Source organism: Vicia villosa, unplaced genomic scaffold, assembly GCF_029867415.1.
Source record: "Vicia villosa cultivar HV-30 ecotype Madison, WI unplaced genomic scaffold, Vvil1.0 ctg.002617F_1_1, whole genome shotgun sequence".
Taxonomy (NCBI): Eukaryota; Viridiplantae; Streptophyta; class Magnoliopsida; order Fabales; family Fabaceae; genus Vicia; species Vicia villosa.
In genome coordinates, this window is record NW_026705987.1 from 173,118 (window position 1) to 193,565 (window position 20,448).

Genomic DNA, 20,448 nt, shown 5'->3' on the forward strand with positions numbered 1-20,448 from the left:
ATTGCATTACTTTAACTTACTATAATTTGATGTTTCATTTTTGTTATAAAAATTGAGTTTTTAAGTGAAATGTATTTGATTTGAAAAAATAGCAGAATTTTGTAAGTACATCTACGTAATACTCTGTTTTTAACACGTTCCGTAGATGTACTTACGGAAAAAACCAATTTTTTTTTATAAAAAATGTGCTTCAGAATATGCATCTACGGAATTTGTGGGCATTATTTAAATCTCGTTAGATGCCTAAGAGATTTAAGGGGTGTAATAAGATATTGTCAATTAAGTAATGGATCTTATTTGAGAATTATTAAAATAAAATGAAAAAAATTAAAAATTAAAAACAAAAATTTAATGTTTATTTTTTAAAAATGAATAATTGAACTAGTCATTTTGATTTACAATATTTACAAATATTTACCTACATTTTATTGATCATACTTATCGGTGGATTTGGAATTCTTTTCAAAAATAGTTAACAATAATAAATATTATTATATTATTAATAAGTAAAATATTTATTATTATTATATATAAAGATTTAATTTTTAATATAAATGTTAGTATATATTTAAATATACAGAAATTATATATTTTTTATTTTTATTAAATATTTTTATATTGAATATAACTTTTATTTACTTAATATAAATATAAGTTTGTCATGATGACAACCTAACTAAATAATAATGCGTCAATCTCACAAATTTTTTCAAATAAAAAATCACTAAAATTGATATTTCTTAATAAAATTCTTCATTATTTTAATTTTAATTCAAAAATAAAAAATAAATTTTATTTTAATAATCAATAAATTATAACTAATAATAATATATAAGTATAAAATAAAAAAGAAATTTATTTTAATAATTATTAAATTTTAACAATTACACTTTATTGATGAGTTTAACTTTAATATTTTTTATTTTATTAATTTGTAAAAAATTAAATTATTTTAACAATAATTGATATTAAGATAAACAAGTCATATTATTTACTATTACAAAAATTTAATTATTCTACTAGATAAAAATAAATATCATTAGTAGAAAATAAAAATACATTTTATACTTTTATTCATTTTTGTTTGTGGAATACAAATTTTTGTTGATATATATATATATATATATATATATATATATATATATATATATATATATATATATATATATATATATATATATATATATATATATATATATATATATATATATATATATATATATATATATATATATATATATATATATATATATATATATATATATATATATATATATATATACTATGTAAGTTTTTTTTGGGCCAATACTTTGTAGGTTTTACATTTGAAACAAACGTTAATTCTCATCTATATGAAATTAATTATATTCTTAAATAGTGGTAACAATAAATGCAGAAGGAGATAAATGTTAGTATATATTTAAATAAAAGCATTTCATTGTATATTTTTCTACTAAATATAAAATAGTAATTTTAATTTAAATTTATATATATATATATATATATATATATATATATATATATATATATATATATATATATATATATATATTGAAATATATATATATATATATATATATATATATATATATATATATATATATATATATATATATATATATATATATATATATATATATATATATATATATATTAAAATTTAAATTAAAATTACTATTTTATATTTAGTAGAAAAATATATAATGAAATGCTTATATTTAAATATATATTGAAATTAAATGTTTTACAAATACATTGTTTGCTTAATGTTGTTAGTACCGTGAGAGTTTCGGTATAGTCCCCCTCTTTTTTTTATCAGCTTTCTTTTTATATATTACCTTTATTAAACAAAAAAATAATGACAAAGTATTAGTAGGTTTTATATTTTTGAACAAAAGTTCATTCTCATCTATCTCATTTTATGAAATTAGTTTTTTTCTTTAATAGTGGTAACAATGCAAAAAAAAGATAAATGTTAGTATATATTTAAATAAAAAGTATATTTTTATTATATATTTAAATAAAAAGTATATTTTTATATTTTTATTTTATATTTTTAGTATATATTTTTATTATTGCTTAATGACAAAGTAGGTTTTACTTTACATTTTTGAAACAAGAGTTCATTCTCATCTATGTCATTTTATGAAATTAATTATATTCTTAATTATATTCATTTTCAAGTCTTAGAACTATAAAATGAACTATATATTGTAATATCTTTTTCTGTCATAGCATTTCTGATGCTTTGAATTGGATTTTATTAATGTTATATTCCTTTGCCATGCAAAAAAAAAAAATTATATTCTTAATTAGTTGGTAACAATAAATTCATAAAGAGATAAATGTTAGTATATATTAAAAAAGTATATATTTTTTATTTTCATTATATATTTTTCTATTGAATATAACTTATTAATTATATATATCGTAATCAAATGTTTTACAAATACTTTGTTTGCTTAATGACAAAGTAGGTTTTACATTTTTGAAACAAAAATTCATTCTTAATCAGTTAGTAACAATAAATCCGGCAAGAGAAAAGGTAAGGATTTTATCAACAATTTGGTGTGGACTTGCCGTTGGGCTTTTATTATTTTGAAATAATCAACAAATACGGTGAGTGTAATTTCAAAATATACGTATGCATTGAAGATAAAATAGATCATCTCCTTCCTTATCTTCTTGTCCTTCAATAAAAATGAAATAAAAAATAAGTGATAAAGAAAAGAAGAAAAAAAAAAGATAATGTTAAAAAAATAAATATAAAATTTCGAAGGACGTCCATAGTTGAAAAAAATAAGTTGACGGAAAGGTCTAAGACTTTTTTAATCTGTATTTTTTTTAATCAATTAAGAGGCATCCAAAGATTTTTAAATTCGATATAAATAAAATATATTATGTAATTCTTCTTTTTATATTCATAATTATTAAAAGTTTAATTCATGTTACTTTCAATTTTTTTATAATTTATTTTATAGATACTTTAGAAAAAGTATATGTAATGGCAAGATAACTCATAGTAGAACGTATAATAGGTGGATTTATCCAACTTATCGTTACATTACTCTAGCATTGGTGTCAAATATATTGGCAATTTCTTTTCTCATCTTTATGGTATGACTTTCACCTTTGAAAATTTAAAATTGTCTTTATAAATTTTCGAAGATGCATCTTCGAACGCACATTCATTCTATTTTTACGAAAAATTAATTTGGAGATGCATCTGCAAATATTTCTATGGTGAATTTGGAGATGCATCTTCGAAAACTTTTATTTCGGATATGCATCTCCAAAAACTTTTCTGCATGCATCTTCGGCAGAAACATTGTCTAAGTTTATACTTTTTTAGCCTGGGGTCATTTTAATCCGACTAACAATGTCATAATCTATAATTTTATTCAAACATTATTAAACACAGACATCTTAAAATAAGATAATGCATTAATTAAAAAAATCTCAAAATATTACAAACATGGTTCTCAAAGTATGGAAAATTATACTAAAACATCTAAAAATACAAAAATAAAAACATAACCTACTGCATATGCCTAATCATAACCCCTGACTCATCCTCTTTCGTCGATAACTCAAGGAATTATGTGCCCCGGAAAGAATGGAACATGCTAGGGTAGACTCATCATCGCCACCTCTCTAAAACAGTCCAGACTATATGCTTTCATATGTAATCCTCATGATATTCTGACAGATCCACAACATGTCAACGACATGGTCATCCATGCTCATTCTTCAGGATCTCCTCATGAGCAGGCCTAGGTGAACGTCCAGGAGCATCTGGTGTCATGATAAGGTGTCACATAGTATAGAGCCAAGTCATGTAATTGTCAGCATAATTCCACTGACTTATGGATGACATACTTCGATACTCCTTTGGTACCAGATGGCTCTCTTAACACAATGGATCCTCTCCTTCCCTCCATCCCTCTCCTTCAACCATAACACATTCAATTGCATAGAAAAAATTAAGAAAAATGATAAATAGAATAGGAGAGAGAAAATGTTAGAAAGAGAATGAGACATAAATGTGAAGGAGATAGTTGGAGAGAAAACTATGAAGAAGAGGATCCAAACCCTTCTCTTAATCCGCCAGTATGTCATTAAGATGTTTGCGGACGATGCTGATGGAGTAACTTCAAATGGGGGTCTCGGAATGATCTGCACAAATTTAAATTAATGCATGCATCGCTGCGGCAGATACGTGGGCATTATATTTCTCCCACATGTCTGCCATCTGGAGTAATATGAAATGGGGTTGAAGGCAAAAGTGCCCCAGTGAGTGGCATATGTTGTCTTGTAGATGTCATCATGTTGATTCCAATCAATATACACACGGAACGACCGCACATCATCATTCCCTCGGCACAGGTAATACATGCAAGCATGTGGCTAATCCTTAGTATACCTTAACACACAATCAAACATGTGTATGCGGTGAAAGTGGGATAGGATCCATCCCTGAAAATGAATAAGAAAAAAACATTAGAAACAAGTGTAAAAAAAGTTGTTTTGAAAACTAATAGTGGATATGGAAATTATCGTCAGCAGGGTGTAGGAGTCTGTCATTTTCTTTGTCGTCCAAAGAAAACCTTCGCTCCATTTGGAGTACAAGTATACTAAACAAGATCCCTCCCAGTTCCACTTGTGAATGGCCGACAAGTTGATGAAGTACCTAAGGTATGCCACATCAACGTAGGTTGCACTTTTGTCCACAAACATGAACGTGGCAACCAAGAATTGGAGGAAACACCTCAAAGCACACTCCCGGTGGTAGGTAACTTGTAGTTCATCGTCGTCGACATCACTGACCAACTCCAAGTTTTGTTCGTATAGCTCTTTCAAGTATGAAAAATTGGCATGAGCACCTTTTGTATTCTCACACTGCACCAGTGCATCCATTGGGTCATATCCCAAATAAATTATTATCATCTTCTAGGTCGCATCACGTTTGATCTTGGAATGATCAAGTAACTTCCCTCTTGATGGAAAGGTGCAGAAGGCAAGCGAAGTCATCTAGTATAATCTTCATCTCGCCAATGGGGAAGAAGAAAGATGAAGTTTCTTTATGTCATCTCTCATCAAAAGCCCTCTTCATGCCATGTTTAATGGTATTGTACCCAGAAGAATACAAAGTGGCAAGACCAGAGTATTTGATGAAACTTTGGAACCTGACACTCTTAGGCTAATAAAATCTTGTGAATATTTTTGTTGTGGATAACAGAATTCAAACAATAGCACTCTTGTTAAAAAGAAAATATAACAATATTAGTCATAGGGAATTTGTTTAAAACATAAAAATAACAACCGTTAAAAAATATACCTCTCTGTTTGTTAGCCTGGAAATTCCATCTAAAAGGAAACTAATAAAGCATAGCTCGTTGAGAAATGGTAAGTGTTGGAAGCATTGAATAACAAGTTTCGACAGTAAAATTCCCATCGATTGAGGAGTCTCAACCAGCATGATAGGTATGGTTTGGAAGAATTACAAGAGCAGATCCATAAGATTAAGATCACTCTTTACTCTACACATTTCCAAAATCTCAAAAAGGACTTTGGACAAAATTCTATCTCGACAAGATACTTGCGTCAACGAGGCATCGGTTATCAAAAGAGATTTAGAAATTTTCTAAGTCAAAGAGTCAGTTGAAGAAAGAAGCTTCGACGAGTATCACACCGGACAGTTTGAGGAAGAAGTTAATGACTTTGAACAGATACGAACGTGGGATATTGGACATTTCAGCAGTTTTTGAGTCTTGATGACATGGAAGCATTTCAGAAGGATAAACTCCATGCAGATACGTGTCGTCCATTTGAAGATATAATTATCGTCGACGGTTATTTTAAATTAGTACAAGTAGCAGGCTCATACATTTAATCAAGGTCGCAAAGTTCCGTACATTCTCTATAGAGCTAAAGTACCAAGTCATAGAGCGGAACAGTTTGTGAGAAATATGTTTGGGTCTGCGCCCTTTCTTTTCATAGTCTTTTTGTTTCCTTAAACAAAACATTTATCTTTATTGTCTTAAATTTCCACTATTGTTTAATTTCATTTATTTCATTTTACATACTTCTCATTTATCAAAGCTTTTTTTTCAATTAAGTTTTGTGTTTACTTTGTATTTGTACAAACAGTTTTATTTAATTCACATACTCTACTTTTCGCACAAGTGCACTGTACAAATCGCTCTCGATATACAAGCACAATAAACTCATGATCGTTTACCAAAAAAATTGGTAAACAAATTAGCACATCTGGTGGGACCCTTTTGTCCAGTTAATTCCAAAAGTTTTTTGCAGAAAAGTGATGTCTTACAATCATTCATATGTGTTCTTCATGGATAAAATGATTATGAGTTTCAAGCGTGTATGCTTTTGAGAAGTGGTAAAAGAATTCATGAAATGTCTCGTCCTGTAAGAACTCAACCCCTCCCTAGAATAATGCTCCAAACCCATGAGAACAACTAGTCGGGTCGACCATTGGCACTACAGGAACTTCGACGTCTGTTGGAGAAAACTCTATTGTCATAAGGAAAATAACGACATCGACTGTAACACCAGAAATTATGGTCTCGTTGTAACACCCCTGTTTTATTTAATTAGTATTTTTGTTAATTGAATAAAAATGAGATAATTGGAGTAATTGGTAGAAATATTTAATTATTATATTAAATAATTAAAATCAAAAAAAAATTAAATGGAAAAGTAGGGATTTTGGTAGTAATTGAGGATATAATGAAGAAAGATTAATTAGAGATTTTTTTGTCATTATAAAAAGAGGAGTTGGAAGAAATAGATTGTTTTTTTTACAATAACGTGAAACAGGATTGAGAGGAGAAGAGCAAAAGACTAGAAAAGCAAGAGCTAGGAGAGAAGAACGCCAAAGGCTTAGGATTTCAATCGCTGAAAATTGAGGTAAGGGGTGAGATTAATCTAAATAGGGTGCCAATTGCATGAATGGGTAGGAAAAATGCTTTAATCTCCATTTGGTTTTTCCCTTTATTTTTAATTGATTGAAAGGTAGAATATGATGAATATGAATGTATGATAATGTTATTAAGGGGTTGTTATTATGTTGGAAATTTGTGAACAAGAATATGTGCATAATGTTGTTTTTGAGTTGTGGTTGATTGAAACTTAATTGTTGAGTTTTAAAGGTTTCAAGCATAACTTTGAATCAATGAATTTGATGATTTAATTGTGTTAAAACATTGAATTAATTTTAGATAATTAGACTATTGCATAGATTGCAATATTCTAAGTGTCTCAATTTTTACAAAGTCGAAATCGGAAATCCGGAAGGCTTCAAATGGTGGAAAATGCAAAATTCTGCATTTTGAAGCGGTTTAAAGAGTTGCGAAAAAGTCGGCGTTAGCAACGGTGACGGTCCAACTGTCGCCGTTTAGACTGGTTTTGTTAAAATTGTGTTGGCTTAATTATAATTTTAGTCCCCTTATTTTGTCATATATATCATAGGCAGTTTCTCTGTTTGATATCTTCTCATATACAGCATGAGAAATAGCATTCAGCAGAATAGTCCTACACTTGTGATAATTTTTGAATTCTTTCTTTTGATCATCACTCATTTCTTGTCTTGTCAGCTTTACTCCTCTAGCTTTCACTGGATGTTTGTAACCATCCACCAGAAGATCCCATAAGTTACCATCTAGACCAAGAAAGTAACTTTCAAGTCTATCTTTCCAATATTCAAAGTTTTCACCATCGAATACTGGTGGTCTAGTGTAACCATTGTTACCATTTCCATTGTATTGCTCAGCAGAGCCAGATGTAGATGTAGGTGTTGGTTCTTCACCAGCCATCTTGACTTAAGCGTTTTTCTCTTCCTGAATCTTTTCTAAACACGGTTAAGTGCTTGCACCTTAGAACCGGCACTCTGATGCCAATTGAAGGATAGAAAAACACTTAGAAAGGGGGGGTTTGAATAAGTGTAGTTTTAAAACTCTTAAGATAAAAACAATTTGCACAATGATTTTTATCCTGGTTCGTTGTTAACTAAACTACTCCAGTCCACCCCCTTGGAGTGATTTACCTCACCTGAGGATTTAATCCACTAATCACACAAGATTACAATGGTTTTCCACTTAGATAACCTCCAAGTCTTCTAGAGTATTCTGATCACAACCTGATCACTCTAGGAACACAATGCTTAGATACCCTCTAAGACTTTCTAGAGAATCCGATCACAACTTGATCTCCTCTAGTTCTTACAAATGAATGTAAACAAATTCTTACAAAGAGTATTACAATGCTTCTTAAAAGCTATAATCACAACTGTGATATTTCTCTTAAAGTTTAAGCTTAATCTCACTAAGATATTACAACAGTAATGAAGTGAGGTTGAAGATGAAGTTTAAGAGCTTTTAGAATTTGACAGCGTTTCTGTAAGTTTGCGCAAAGTGTTGTTTTCAGCTTCTCATCAGAACTTCTATTTATAGGCGTTTTGAGAAGATGACTGTTGGGAGCATTTAATGCGTTGCGTGATCCGTACAGCATTGCATTTAATGTTTCACTCTTTTGTCAACTACCTCGAGCCTTGCTTTTCCTGCTTTAACTGACGTTGCCTTTAATAGCTTCTAACGTTCCTTTTGTCAGTCAGCGTAGCCTGCCATCTTGTACTTGCTTTTGATCTGATGTTTGTATAAACAACGTTTGAATATCATCAGAGTCAAACAGCTTGGTGCAGAGCATCTTCTTGTCTTCTGACCTTGAAGTGCTTCTAGCGTGATACCATGAGAACTTCAGTGCTTCTGCTTCTGATCTCAAGTTCTTCTGATGCTTCAATAGACCATGTTCTGATTCTGCTTGACCATCTTCTGATGTCTTGCGAGAGCATGTTCTGATGTTGCATACTTGAACCTTCTGAGTCAGTGCTTCTTGCGCTGAATTTGTGCATACTCTTTATATATTTCTTGAAATGGAAATTGCATAGGATTAGAGTACCACATTATCTCAAGCAAAATTCATATACATTGTTATCATCAAAACTAAGAATATTGATCAGAACAAATCTTGTTCTAACAATCTCCCCCTTTTTGATGATGACAAAAACATATATAAATGATATGAATTTGCAATCAGAATATCAGATGGCTAAAGACAATTACACAGTTATAGCATAAGCATATAAACATAGTGTGTGAATATGTCTCCCCTTGAGATTAACAGTCTCCCCCTGAGATAAATAATCTCCCCCTGAAATAAATACTAGAAGAAATTTATAAATTAAAGACTTCCCTGAGTATTTTTCATTTCAGTTGAGACGTTCACGTAAGCTTAGAACTTCAGAATATTCAGAGCTTCTGCTTCTTGCTTCCATAGGACAGCTTCAGAGCTTTGAATTTCTTCTTCAATCATTGCATGCTAGATTGTATCAGAACATTGTTGAATGTACCAGAGCATCATCAGAGCATCTCTACATCCTGAAATGTTTCAGAACAAACTACACGACAAAAGTCAGAGCATGAATGAATCAGAACATAAAATATGTATCAGAACATATAGTATGTATCAGAGCACACAAGAAAATGTATCAGAACATATAAGGGATAAGAATGTGTTGGAGCATATTCTATCACAAGAATATCAGAACATTCTTCCTTCTTGCTTCTGATCTTGAAGCTTCACAGCACTCAGCTTGCTTCAAGTTCCATGAGCATGTTTCTATATAGAATTGCTTTTTCCTATGTCTTTGCTTCTCATGTTGAGCTTTTTAGAATGTCTTCAATCCTGCAAAAAACTCAAAGACATAGAACTTGCAAATTCTTGTTAGAAATGTGGAGACTTACTCCCAGCAACTAATAATATAAATCAGATCATTTATAACATTTTCTCCCCCTTTTTGTCATAACATCAAAAAGCATAAAAGATTCAGATGAAAAACAACAATATGAGAGAAAAGAAGATAATTTTCATTGATTTTATCAGAAGATTATCAGAATATACAAAAGGAGATGCAGAGAAGCAGATGCAAGAACAAGGAGACAACTAAGACTCAAAAGACTACGACTAGCCTAGCTTAGACATAATCTTGGCCAGCATGTCATGAATCCCAGCAGTGCTTTCATTTTGCTTCTTCATGAAGTCTCTGAACTCTTCATGTGCTTCATCATGCTTATCCAGGCGAGAAGTAAGAACATCTTGATTATGTTGAAGAGCCTTGATAGCGTTCACCAGAGTAGAGGGTTCAGCAGAAGAAGATGTACTACTATCATTCAGTGGAAGGATAGCATTTCCAACGGCAGCATCCAAAGTGAGAATATCATCTTCAGCAGGATGATTCTCAGCATCTTCCATCTCAACATCTGAGTCTGACTCAGAAACAACTTCAGCATATTCTGGATCAGGAATCTCAGAATCTTCATTCTCCAGAGCTTGAAGAATCTCAGCCAGATTCTTTGGAGGAATGGGAGCAACAACTTCTGAAGGGTAGACAACTTCAGGAATGACCATATCTGGTGCTTCCTCAGAAGGATTCAGCCTTATCCATTTGAATAGCCATTAAAAATCTCCCGTCAGAATCGGATACAGAGGCTTCCATACAACCATAGTCAGACATGGTTCATCTTCCAACTCATCCACAAACTTCTTCTCCTCAAGAGCTCTCCAGTTTCTGATGGGATGATAGTACTTGCCATCATCAAGATCCAAGCAATAACCAGAAGATCCAGATGCTTCAGCAACACACCTCCTATGGATTTTCAGTGCATCATTCCAAAAATCCTTTCGAAAGCGATTCTATAAGCTTCGAGTAGCAACATGATCCAGCTTTGAGTCATAAGCAGCTCTCAGAACTTCCATTCTATTTCTGTACTTTAAATTGAACAAAGCAAAGTCAATTGGAATGGTGGGTTCAGGAGGGTTAAAGGTGAAGCAATAGTCAGGGTAAAAAAGAGAATAAGGGTTGGATTCTCTGTCAGGTAAGGAAAGGGTTAAAGGAAGTGGAGATTCTGTGGTGAGGGTAGATGAAGAGGGGATATCAGAAGGTGTTGGGGGACAAACATTTAGTGGTAGGGGATGAAGAATAACAGGAGAAAGAGGTGGTTGGATACTGTTTGGGATGGTGAGAGTATTTTGAGGTTCAGAAGAATGAGGCTTTTGCTGAGAGGAAGTGTCAGCTCTTAAAGCACGGAAAGAATCCCTGATGCGCTTCTGTTGGAATTCTTTAGAATTTAGTAAGGATCAAAAGAGATCTTCTGCTTCTTAGCTTGCTTAGCTTCTTCTTTTGAAGCTTTTCTCTTCAATCTTGCTTCTTTCTTCTTCTGTTCCTTCTGCTGCAGCTCGGCCAGAGAAGGGAGCACTCTTCCTCGAATCCATGCAGGATCAACAGAAGATTGAGCTATTATAGAAGTTTTCAAATAACGCTTAACAGCCTTGTTAAGCTCTTCTTTGAACAAGGAAGAAAAGCCTTCAACAGGAACCCTTCTGGTCAGAATATCTAGAAATATTCTTGGAACAGAAGTTACCTTCTCAATTAGGCGCATCCTTTGTAGATCAAAGCCATTCATAACATGTCCTTGAATGACACCAAAGAACTTGGATGTTCCAATAGTTCTTAGAGGATCCAACAAGTCACTTTCTATCAGAATGTTTGAAATCATTCTGGCGAAGGGAATAGCATTCTTCTTGAAGTCTGGAAACTTCTTGCGTTCTTCATCTCGTGATTCTTCAATATTTGTTTTCAAATTCTAAAATAGAATGTTTGAGATGTTAACTTCAATCCCTCTTCCAATGCAAAAGATATCATACTTCTGATCCGGATTGATGTATGTTGAGGTAAAAGATCTCTTTCTATGATAGAGAGATCCTAGAATAATCTCAGCCCAAACTTTGTAGAACGGCTTCAACAAACCAGTTTGATGAGATGCAATACCACAAACATTAGATATTTGTCTCTCAACTGTTGTCCAATCAACTCTACCAGGAAGAGCACTTGTGCTTCCTTCTTCATCATCCAGATTGTACAACTTTCTGATTAACTTCTCAGTTATCACAACTTCATGCCCTAACACGAAGGAGATGATTGCAGTTGGGGTAACCGTTGCATGAGCCCAGAAATCTGTTACTAAAGCAGGATAAATTAGTCCAACCAATCTATCAAGGTAGTTTGACCAGCCTTGTGCCATTGTCTCAGCATTAGGGTTGAAACCATGTATTCTTAGATTTTCAAAATCTACCGAAGATTCACACAGGACTTCTAGTTTAGTTGAAGGAATAGAACAAGTCTTCAAAGGGACATAACCATACTTGCGATGAACAAGATGAGCAGAAGACATTTCTTCTATCTTTGAAGAATTTGATGAAGAAAACATGGAGATTTACTGAGTTTCGGTTACAAGCTAGGGTTTATGCAAACGAAGAGAAAAATAGAAAGAGAGAGATGAATGAAGAGAGAGAGAGTAAAAAAGATGAAATGAATGAGGAGATGAGTATATAAAGAGACGGATTTGAAATGAAATGCAATACGTGTTTGAGTGAATATGATTACAGAAAACATGGAATCAAATGCATTTAATGAGAGATGACGTTAGGAGAGATAATGTGAAATTTGAAATGATTTGCACAGTTACCTAGGGCCGCGTCTCCTCAACTGTACGCATGCTTGTCCAAAAAGAGTGAACACGTGTTCATTTTCTGGAAAATTGGTGACAACTGTTTTACTTTAAAAGAGATTCTGAATCAACTTAGATAATGAAGCGTCAGTAATAACAGAATCAGAACTTCTAATTGATCACTATCAGAACTTCTTATAAGAAGATAATCCAAACACATTTCAGAGCTTATCCATACGTCAGAACTTCTCATCTTCTCATTCTGGACATAAATCCATACTGATATTTTTCAGAATGAACTTAAACCTATCTTCAGCAATGGGTTTTGTAAAGATATCAGCCCATTGATGGTCTGTATCCACAAAGTTTAAAGAAAGAACACCCTTTTGAACATAGTCCCTAATGAAATGATGTTTAATCTCAATATGTTTAGCTTTGGAATGTAAGATAGGATTCTTAGATAAACATATAGCAGAAGTATTATCACAGAAGATAGGAATGTTACTCTAATATATCTGATAATCTTCTAACTAACTCTTCATCCAGAGCATCTGTGTGCTACAACCAGCCGCAGCAACATATTCTGCTTCTGTTGTTGAGAGGGCAATGGTAGCTTGCTTCTTGCTGTACTAGGAGATCAGGTGACTTCCAAGAAATTGACAACTTCCAGAAGTGCTTTTTCTTTCAACTCTATCTCCAGCATAGTCAGCATCACAAAATCCTACTAAGTTGTACTCTTTAGATCTTTTGTAGACTAAACCAACATTAGTAGTACCTTTCAGATACCTCAGAATTCTCTTAACAACCGTTAAGTGAGATTCTCTAGGATCTGATTGGAATCTTGTACACAAACAAACACTGAATAAAATGTCAGGCCTAGAAGCAGTCAAGTATAGAAGAGATCTAATCATACCTCTGTACAACTTCTGATCAACCTTCTTACTTACCTCATCCTTACCTAGGACACACGTTGGATGCATAGGAGTTTTGGCTTCTTTGCTTTCAGTAAGATTAAACTTGTTCAGAAGTTCTTTCACATACTTCGTTTGATGAACATATGTTCCATCAGAAGTTTGATTGATTTGAATCCCAAGGAAGTACTTGAGTTCTCCCATCATACTCATCTCGAACTCAGCCTGCATAGACTTAGAAAACTCCTTTCCAAGTGTAGCATTAGATGTTCCAAAGATAATATCATCAACATAAATTTGACAAATTAAAATATCTTTCTTAAATGTTTTACAGAACAGAGTAGTATCCACTTGTCCTCTAGTGAAACCATTGTTCAGAAGGAAAGAAATTAATCTTTCATACCAAGCTCTAGGAGCTTGCTTCAATCCATACAATGATTTCTTTAATTTGAAAACATGTTCTGGAGACTTAGAGTTTTCAAAACCAGGAGGTTGGTGGAGATAGACTTCCTCATCTATATAACCATTTAAGAAGGCACTCTTAACATCCATTGGATATAGAGTGATGTTGTGTTGAGTGGCAAAAGAAATCAATAAGCGAATAGATTCTAACCTGGCCACTGGTGCAAAGGTTTCTGTATAGTCAATACCTTCTTGCTGACTATAACCCTGAGCCACCAGTCTGGCTTTGTTTCTTACCACTTCTCCCTTTTCTCTTAGCTTGTTTCTGAAGACCCACTTTGTACCAATGATGTTAAATCCTTTTGGTCTAGGAACAAGATCCCATACATCATTCCTTGTAAATTGATTTAGTTCCTCTTGCATGGCAATTATCCAGTCTGCATCTTCTAGAGCTTGATCAACAGAAGTTGGCTCGATCAAAGAGACAAGACCTAATTGACATTCTGCATTGTTCTTAAGGAATACTCTTGTTCTGATAGGATCATCCTTCTTTCCAAGAATGACATCTTCTGAGTGAGCAGAGGAGAGTCTAGAAGATCTTCTGACCGTTGGCTCTTCAGAGATTCTGAGATTCTCTAAAGACGCAGCAACTTGATCTTCTGATCCTTTGCTTCTGAGATCTTCAGCTTCTGATACTTTGCTTCTTGGTTCTTCAGCTTCTGATATATCAATATCTAAATCTGCAAAATTCTCAAACTGCTTTGGCTTTTCAAGACCAAGCTTATCATCAAATCTGATATTGATTGATTCTTCTACAACCAATGTTTCAGTATTGTATACTCTGTAGCCTTTAGAGAGTTCAGAATATCCAAGAAGGAAACATTTCTGTGCCTTAGAATCAAACTTACCAAGATGATCTTTAGTATTCAGAATGAAACAAACACATCCAAAAGGATGAAAATATGAAATGTTGGGCTTTCTGTTCTTCCACAATTCATAAGGAGTCTTATTTAGAATAGGTCTTATAGAGATTCTATTCTGAATATAACATGCAGTATTTATTGCTTCTGCCGAGAAATGCTTAGCCATATTGGTTTCATTGATCATGGTTCTGGCCATTTCTTGTAGAGTCCTATTCTTTCGTTCTACAACTCCATTTTGCTGTGGAGTTCTAGGACAAGAGAAATCATGGGCAATACCATTTTCTTTGAAGAACTCCTCAAAGAATCTCTTCTCAAATTCACCACCATGATCACTTCTGACCTTTATGATTTTACACTCCTTCTCAGATTGAATCTGAGTGCAGAATTCAAAGAACACTGAATGAGACTCATCCTTGTGTTTTAAGAACTTTACCCATGTCCAACAGCTATAATCATCTACGATGACTAATCCATATTTCTTCCCTCTGACAGATGCTGTTTTGACTGGGCCAAACAGATCAATATGCAGAAGTTCTAGCGGCCTAGAGGAAGAAACAACATTCTTAGACTTGAATGCAGGTTTGGAGAACTTGCCTTTCTGACATGCTTCGCAAAGAGCATCTGATTTGTATTTCAGATTAGGGAGTCCTCTGACCAGATTTAGTTTGTTAATCTGAGAAATCTTTCTCAAACTAGCATGTCCTAATCTTTTGTGCCAGACCCATTGCTCTTCAGAAACAGACATAAGACAAGTCACCTTCTGCTTCTCAAGATGAGAAAGATCAATCTTATAAATGTTGTTCTTTCTCTTGCTTGTAAATAGGATTGATCCATCCTTCTGACTTACAGCCTTGCAAGACTTTTGATTAAAGATTATGTCATAACCATTGTCACTTAATTGACTTATGGATAATAAGTTATGCGCTAATCCATCTACCAGAAGAACACTAGTTATGGAAAGAGAGTTACCAGAACATATGGTTCCTGAGCCAATTATCTTTCCCTTCTGATCTCCTCCAAACTTAACTTCTGCAGCAGATTTAAGCACCAGGTCTTGGAACATAGACCTTATTCCCGTCATGTGTCGCGAGCACCCAGAGTCTAGGTACCATGACATGCTTTTCTTTGTCTTCTTTGCTGCCAAGGATATCTGTAACAGAAATTATCTTCTCCTTAGGTACCCACAACTTCTTGGGTCCTTTTTTGTTAGTTTTCCTCAAGTTCTGATTGAACTTGGGTTTGGCATAATAAAAAACAGGAGGTACAGCATGATATTCCTTAGGTTTAGCAGCATGATATTTTCTAGGTTGTGTCACATGCTTCTTAGTGTGTGTAACATGAAAGCTTTTGGCATGTGACGTGAGCCTAATATCATGTGAGTAGCCATATTTGAACTGATCACACAATGGCTTGTATGTGATTTTCATATCATCTACAGGTTCAAATTTGTGTGGGGTATCACCCTCATAGCCAACGCCAATCCTTTTGTTTCCAGAAACACCATATATCATAGAAGCAAGATGACTTCTGCCAATACTTCTAGATAAAAACTTTCTGAAGCTCGAGTCATATTCTTTCAGAATATGATTGAGACTAGGAATGGATTTTTCTTATTCAGAAGGAGATCCAATACCTTTGGATAATTTTAAAACTTTTTCCTTCAGTTTAGAATTTTCCACTTCCAGCTTCTTAGTTTCAGAATCAAATAGCTTTTTCAGCTTTTTGTATTTGATACTAAGATGAGCCTTGAGTTCCAGAAGTTCTGTTAAACTGGAAACTAACTCTTCTCTGGATAGTTCAGAAAATACCTCTTCAGAATCTGATTCTAATGTAGATTCTGATCCATCATCAACTATGGCCATCAGTGCAATGTTTGCCTGCTCTCCTTCAGAGTCTGATTCTGATTCTGAATATGAATATCCCATGTTTCCATAAGACCTTTCTTCTTATGAAACTTCTTCTTGGGATTCTCCTTCTGAAGTTTTGGACACTCATTCTTGTAGTGACCAGGCTCATTGCATTCATAGCATGTGACCTTCTTCTTGTCAGATCTTCTGCTTCCAGAAGATTCTCCACGTTCAGGCTTCTTAGAACTTTTGAAGTTCTTGAACTTCCTATGCTTGCTCTTCCAGAGTTTGTTTACCCTTCTGGAGATCATGGACAGTTCATCTTCTTCTTCTGATTCTGATTCTTCAGAATCTTCTTCTTCATCCTAAAAAGTGTCATACCCCAATTTTTGACCCCCCTGAGATGACATATCTTCAGGATTTTCATCAATTCAAAGCAAGTACCCAGAGCAGCCTGACATTCAATCGAGGGTGTTCATAGACAAGAAAACTCAGGCAAAGGATCAATCAATAGAGGGATTAGTCTCTAATGCAATCATAAAACTCAAAAGCCTCATTATTACACCTATGATTGATTAAGACACTCAGTCATCTAAGCACAGGATTACTCAGATCAACAGACTAGGGTTTGGAGCCTATCAAGGACTAAAATCAGGGATCACCTTTGGGAAACCCTAAAAAGCCCCAGGGAACCATTCAAAGACATTAATCATCTTCAAATAACTCACATGACAAGATCCACTGGACATTACACCTCAGTTCAAAGTCTACAGTCATCATTGTCCTCTGGTCGACAATTAGGGTTTTTGACCTAATTCACCAAGATAGTTGACTTTTAATCAGGACATGAATCCAAAACTCAAGACATGATTCAAGAATCTCTACTACCTCAATATAATCCATTTTACATCATTCATTTGAGGAAAAGATCTTGTTTCTACACAAAAGCCCAAAAATTCACTTTGTCAGGAAAAGTCAACTGTGTGGGATCATCATTGACTTTTAAGGTTTTTGGTCAAAAAATGACTTTCAAAGATCAATATCATCAATATATGGATGTCAAAGTCATTTGACCAAAGAAATTCAAAGAAATTCATCAAGGAGCAAAAAGTCCGGAATTAGGGTTTTTTAGGGCATAGTGAGAACTCAAAATTTCACCTACACAACTCAAAAAACTTCCAACATGAAAGTTGTAGATCTTGCAAAATAAAACAACATCTTACAAAGGAACTTTTTTCAAAAGATCAACCATTTAAGGGTTTTGAAAGTTTTGAAGTTTTAGGTCATAAACACTTAGAAAATTTTCTAAGTGTTTTAACCTAGTTTTCATCCAACTTTGGGCTCATTTTTCACAAATTTCCCAAATGATTCTGAAGAAGACATAAACTAATGATTTGAAGTAGATGTTTAGGGCTTTCCAAATTGTGTTCAACCTTCTCCAAATTCAATTTGAGCTAGGAGTTATGCTTGTTCAAAGTTGGCCTCATGAAGTAAAATTATAGGTCATGTGCAAATTGGAACTTTGCAATTTTGTGCATTTTGCTTCACTAATGGATGCTACACGACCCATAACATGTCTGAAACAATACCATGCATTCATTTTCACCATGCTATGATAATTGAAGAAGATTCTAAAAAACAAGAACATGTGATTATGTAATGATTACATTTGTGAATTTATGGCAAATTGATGAATCACCCAAGGAATCTTCTCATCAACCAATTAGAGCTCACTTTGCATCTGAAATGTCCCCTAAGATCAGATAGAATCAATGGATAGGGGAAGCTAGCCCGAAAATGCATCATTGCATTTTGGAGATTCTTTGAATTTCTTCATGGCTAAGAAACCAAACTCGCTACACTAAGCAAGCTCACCACAGCCAATTGATCTGCATCCATTTGCCTATAAATACAGAGGCATTCCTCATTCAAAAAGACACCAAAGCAACCATATTTCTTGCTTTCTCTTTCTCTTCTCATGTTCATTGTTTTTCAAAGTTCTTTGGCAAGAAGAATCGATTTCTTCAAACCAGAGCTCATCTTTGGGAAGTGAACATTCTAACATCTCAAGGGAGGTCATTTGAGGTGATCCAAGCACCTGGATCACTTCTGTAAGTGGAGGAACACCATTGTTGCTCTCTGTCGCGGGCGAAAAATCGTTTTTTGGTTCCTCTTTTTTGTGGGATGAGACACCTGATGCCTTCTTTGGGCTCGAGTGCAAAAAAAATGATTTTTCTTTTGTACCGACCAAACTTTTTATTGTTTCCAAAATAGGAAAAGGAAAAAAGCTGCAATAACCTAAAAGTGGGGGGAGAGATCTTGGGTAAGAGGGTTGGTTATACGAAGGGAAGGTATTAGCACCCAACGTATCTATAGTACTCTATAGGATTCTTTATTGTTTATTCCATTCTTTGTTACGGTGGAGGTTCTGTTTTGAAATAGGTGGGACCTAAGGTGTTTGTTTGATTATGCTCGCAAAGATCATCGCGATCCTCTGCATACATATCCCTTAGAGGGAATCAGAGCATCTGTAGCTCGGGTCTACGGGTGCTAAGGTTTGAGTGGTTTTTTTTGTTTTGTTTTGCTCGCCAAGGATCGACCTTGTGCCTACGTATTCTCAAAGGGATGTTGAGAAAGTCAGAGCAATCGTAGTTCCCACTTATGCTAGTGGAAGCAAAGGAAAATAGACAAATGTCGTCTAAATGCTAGATGTATCTAATCTATATCATCACATACATCTGTTTGTTTTTGTTTTGAAAATCTCTTCATTATAAGCCCGGGGCCATGCCACTTGGGGTGCTTAGAATGATAAAGATGTTTTTGTTGTTTAACCAGCCTTGTGGCAAAAACTTTCAATGAAGTCAGCCTTGTGACAAAAAGTTTTGATTAATCAGCCAGCCTCGTGGCAAAAGTTTCAATGAAGTCAGCCTTGTGACAAAAACTTTGATTAATCATCCAGTACGGTGGTAAAACAGTTTGATTGATTAGCCAGCCTTGTGGCAAAAAAAGTTTGATTGATTGATTGATTGATTGTTTGTGATGATATAGAAGAGATACTCCTATCATAGAGATGATAAATGTCTAATCTCCTAGGGTATTTGTTTTGGATATTGGGGGATGCTTATAAGAAGCCCGTGGGTCCTTGTACGAAGCCCAAGAGGAGGCTATCCGAGGGTCCTTGCATTGTAAGCCCAAGAGGAGGCTATGGGAGGGACAATCCAGGGTCCTTGCATTGTAAGCCCAAGAGGAGGCTATGGGAGGGTCACTCGTTTGTACAAAGCCCAAGGGGAGGCATGGTATAGTTGGTTTGAGCTCTTAGAGCAATTTCACCGGGAAACCATACTCTATGTCCTAACCTAAACTAGTGGAGATTCTTTGCACGAAGCCCAATAGGAGGCTATGGGGAACCTAGTGTTATACTAAGTTGAACAAGTATATAACACAATCACAAGTATGAACAAGTACGAACAAACATGAACAAGTACATGAACAAATATGAACAGTTATACATATATGACAAAGTGTGTGTATATAATGGAGTTTATGAAGGAAATATACCTGTAAGCATGATCCATTTGTATACACGGAGGCTCGGGACTTATACCTGAGGAGAGGTCCCTTTGAGTTTATTCAAAGCTATGTAAACAGGTATTTACAAGGGCTCGGGACTTATACCTACATGGAGGCCCATGGTATATTTTTGGGAAGATTTAAAGAAACCTTCATTTTTGGTTTGTTATTCAAAGTTTAAAAACGCATTGATTGAGATATGTACAAAAGG